This window comes from Anarrhichthys ocellatus, unplaced genomic scaffold (assembly GCF_004355925.1).
Source record: "Anarrhichthys ocellatus isolate YVR2014 unplaced genomic scaffold, GSC_Weel_1.0 scaffold111, whole genome shotgun sequence".
NCBI lineage: Eukaryota > Metazoa > Chordata > Actinopteri > Perciformes > Anarhichadidae > Anarrhichthys > Anarrhichthys ocellatus.
This window is the reverse complement of record NW_022280141.1, coordinates 398666-403179: the sequence shown is the minus strand read 5'-3', so window position 1 is coordinate 403179 and position 4514 is coordinate 398666. Positions and strand designations below refer to the sequence as shown.

At 42.3% G+C, this 4514-nt stretch overlaps 1 protein-coding gene across 1 annotated transcript in view; it reads right to left on the bottom strand.

The window, feature by feature from the left end:
- The window catches only part of klhdc8b (kelch domain containing 8B), a 115333-nt gene that overhangs the window by 45699 nt on the left and 65120 nt on the right, over positions 1–4514 (bottom strand).

The following is a 4514-nucleotide window of genomic DNA, read 5'->3' as shown; positions in this document are numbered from 1 at the left end:
GTGTGTGTGTGTGTGTGTGTGTGTGTGTGTGTGTGTGTGTGTGTGTGCGTGTGTGTGTGAACTCTCTCCCTGACCGGGAGTCAAAATGTGAAATGTAATAAATGACTTACATTATTGATGGGTATTCAAATTCAAGACTTTTTTAGTTTTTTACAGTTTCCAAGTCCAAACAAATGTTCTCAGAGAATGAGAGCTCAGCTTCAATGTTCAAGCTGGTCAATTAATCTGCTGCCTTCAACAATAGAAATAACAAGATTTTAGGCCTTTACACCCGTAACAAATAAACTACATGAAAATGCAAAACATAACATTCGCCGGCGAATATTTCGCATCAAAACTGTTGATGTACTATATATATTTATGTGTAAATTAACCACATGAAAAAATGCGGTCTGTGTGTAAAGGCCAGAGTCTACAGTCAAGCTAGCACCTCTGTGAGGCTGTACTAAATAGAAACATGCTAAACCATCTAGCGTGTTAGCATGCTATCATTTGCTAATTAGCACCAAACAATATGCACATCTGAGGCTGATAGGAACGTTATTAGTTTTGCAGATATTTGGTCATAAACCTAAGTTACGTTATTTGACCTGATTAGGACACTGGGGATCGCCAAAGTGATTATAATCCATCGTGAAAGGGAAGAGACTATCCGTGCCAAATATCATAGAGACATGTCGCTCAAAAGCACAATTGTTAACCTCGTGTTGGCTTTAGAGGAAGAGTCAAGGAAGAGTCAGGGTACATCATCTGGGAACCGTGAACGTGTGGACAACATTCTGGCCAATCCATCCGGTTGATGTTGAGATATTTCTACATTTTGATTCGCTGACTCACCACTTACCGAGGACCCATGGGAAGCAAAAAGACCAAGAAATATCTCCTCCGACACCTTTTGCTCTGACACCTCTAAAATCACATAAATCCCTCATCTTATTCTGCATTCTTCAACTGACCAACGCCTGATCACACATACGGTTCTCTTCCATTTAGAATGAAGACTACCAGCTGTATGAGGGAAAAGGTTTCTCACCACGGAAGCAGCAAATGTGATTGGCCAGGATTGTCACAGCCTCTAACACACCCACCACAATGTGTGATCAGGTATTCTTTCTGATCCTACCCCGTATCTAGGCGCTCCAGGTGCCTCTGGTTACAGAATTATCAAAAGAGTGTTGCCAAGCCCAGGGCTTGGCACACTTCAGTGCACTTCGCTTCACACCGGGCCCCTTAAATATAGGGCTGAAAACAACCGTCAGCTAAAGCTCTGGTAGGGAAGCTTAGAAACCTGGATTCTCATGTTTTTTCTTCCAAGTCCAAATTTCCTTCTTCGACTCTTAAATTGCCCTCAAGCTGCATCAAATCACGACTCGCTGCACAACAAAGGCCATCTATATATCTGAGGATCTGTAAGAATATGAATCATCATGATTTCAGTGAGGAGACTTTGAGACACTGTCTGGACAGAAGCGATTCTGTCTAAGAAGCTACATTAAATGACAAACACATAAGACAACATGTCAGTCATGTACGTTAAAGTAGACGGACCCTGTTTTTCATTCATCCGTCGTGAATATTTCACACTCACCTCAAAGTGTGTATTTTGCTGCATGCCCACACATTCTAAATTTATATCATCGGTTCTTATTCATGTAAGAGCTTGTACTCCAAGGTTGTACAACGTTGTACAACGTGTTCCAAAGACGAGACATGGGAGCAAACATGACACCCTTCCAACGGTGCTTCATTATCGTTGTAGGATGAATAATGTTCATATTACGATGTTTCTGGTGCACTCTTTGATATTGTAGTGTGGGTATGACAGAGCAGAAGAGCTCATGTGCAACATATTAGTCCAACAGGAAGCAGAATCCAGTTTTCATCAGCTGTCAGTGAGGCAGAATTTCTGCTCTCATGATATTGGCCTGTAGTTTCACAAAGCAGTTGTAGTAAGAGGGCATTTTGGGGCGAAGAGGGACACGTGAAATGCGGACTTTGCTCAGTGAGTTTGAGGTTTGATTGAACAGTGGCGTTACGTTACCTCAACAGCGTAACTGCTTCATTTCATGTCGCATTCTATAAATATGGGTCATGGCAACAATCACATGGTGGGAATTTTGGTACTTTTTTTCTCAACGAGTCCTATGTCATACATGTGATTGGACGCCTGATGGTTAGAGAAAGATCACTAGTAACTCCAGTCCCAGGTCTGGCTTCAGAACGGAGCGGGAGCTGGACATGCGGTTCAGTGCTGCCTCAGCAGTGACGCAGGTGTTGTGCCGAACCGTTGTGGTGAAGTATAGGAGCTGAGCTCTTGATTTACCAGTCCACCAGTTCCAATTGTCAGCTGTGGCTTTAAATAATGACCCAAAAATTGCTTGGGAGAGGTGACGTCTGGAATACCCTCCTAAGCCTGCTGGCCCTGTGACCCGGCCCCGGATAAGATGAGGAGAGTGGATAAATGGTTGTCTTTGGTTGCAGAAGCTCTGGATCAGCCATCAGTTAGCTTCTCACAGTGCGATCTAAAACCGTTGCTTTTGACTGAAGATCAAAGGTTTTGCCTTGTGTAAATGGACCATTATGAATTGCCTAATGACAGTGTTGCAGTCTGACTTGCGCCTTACCATCTGTGACAGCCAACTGGCAAACTAATCTCATTCCTTTCGTTTGCATGACTAACGCACAGTTAGACTTGGCTGCGAAAATTGCAATCAAATCTCTTCTATAAAAACCAAACACGCTCCAGCATTATGCTGATACCATAAACTCCCTGTTAAATATAACTACAACATTTTATATGTATCAGTATTGCTGCTGTGCACAAAAGCAATGTTTAACCCCTTCTGCTCTCACACTAGAGGCGTCGGTGTTGATTCACCCTTTAGCCAGCAGCCTACTTGTTGAGTTACATAAAGATAAACCATGATAATCCCCTTAAAATTCACTTAAAATTTCATAGCACCACGATTCCATCTTTCTCAAAAAGATTATACTTTTTCACAGAGCTGCTGGAATCCATCTGAAGTATCAGATGTCTCCTCCTTGATAATAATAGCAGACATAATTACAGCTTGAAACATGACAAGGGCACTGTGTTCTGTATTGGTGCTGGTTAAAATGGGATATGCAGCAAATAGTACTAAATAATAAAGCACAAATCATCCTGTTCTCCACAATGATTCATCTAGTTTTGGGTGTTAAACCTTCACCGTGCAGCAAAATGCAGCCTTAAAGTAGAAGGTATGAGTAGAGCATACAGTTACATTCACTCACAGATTTACAGCAACTGATGCGTTTGCCTCATCTACATCGGCAGGCATATTACCCACAATGCATTTATACATTTGTGCGGTTATCTTTTATGCTGCAACATTTCATGCGAGCCATAACTCATCGGCAAAAGTCCCCGTCGGAGTGTTTTGCTTGTGTCTTTCACTGGGTAGATGTGTGGTGCAGGAAAGGACTCTCTGGATCAGCATCACCATCAGCTTTGATATGATCGGACTCAACTAATGCATAATCTTCCCGTGTTATGAGCACAGAACAGGTCGCTTTATTCAACGCGCTCCAGGGTGGAGAGCCTACACTGTGATGAACCAAACAACTATTATTTTGGGCCGCATATAAAGCAGCTTCTTTCTTCTCATGCGTCCAAGAGAATCACGCGAAGAAGGAATTACCTCAATAAATATTTATGCTGAGAAGGACGCTTTAAAGCTTTGCCATGGAAATCGATGTCCAAATCAGTATTCGGATGCATATTTTTTTCAAATAGCTATAGACTATGCATCCCAAATAGCACATGAAATAAGGAGTACTAATCTTATATTAGTTATTATGCATCAAAGTTAATTATTATGAGTTCTCCTCAGATGGATAGGTTGTTTTGTCGTTTTGTCGCTGTCCAAGGTGCTGGAACGCAGTAGAGGAGTTTGATAGACAGTTTGAATAGAGCTAGCTATTCTATTTTCCACCTATATGTTGGCATATGCTACAATATACTGTATTTACTCATCCATCTGTTTATAGGTCTAACTATGAGCAAATCTATTTTCACGGGCCATCGCTGTAACTTTTTTGATGAGATGATTACACAATTTGTCTCCGTTTTCATTACAACAAAAAGGAAATTCCTTGAATTCAGATTTTAGTAAAGCACAATAAAAGAAAATGATGATCGCAAGTATGACCTGTGTTTTTCCTTTGTTTTACGGCCGACACCTATTATTCTATTCACTGTGTAACGCTTCGTGTTGACTGTTGTCGGTCCTGCATTCACACTGTGCATTGTTCAGCATTTAGTTACTTCAGCAACAGTCAAAGACTAGGTCCATTAGTGTTAATGTGATTTCAACACAAACAGTAAAGAGGCAGACTGCTCCCTACACTGGGCCTGTTACTAATACTGTGTGTGCGAGAAGTCGTTTTCTTTCCCGCATCAGCCCGACTTATGTAGCGCCCCCCCCCCCCCCCCCCCCCCCCCCCCCCCACCCCCCCCCCCGCACCCCACCGCC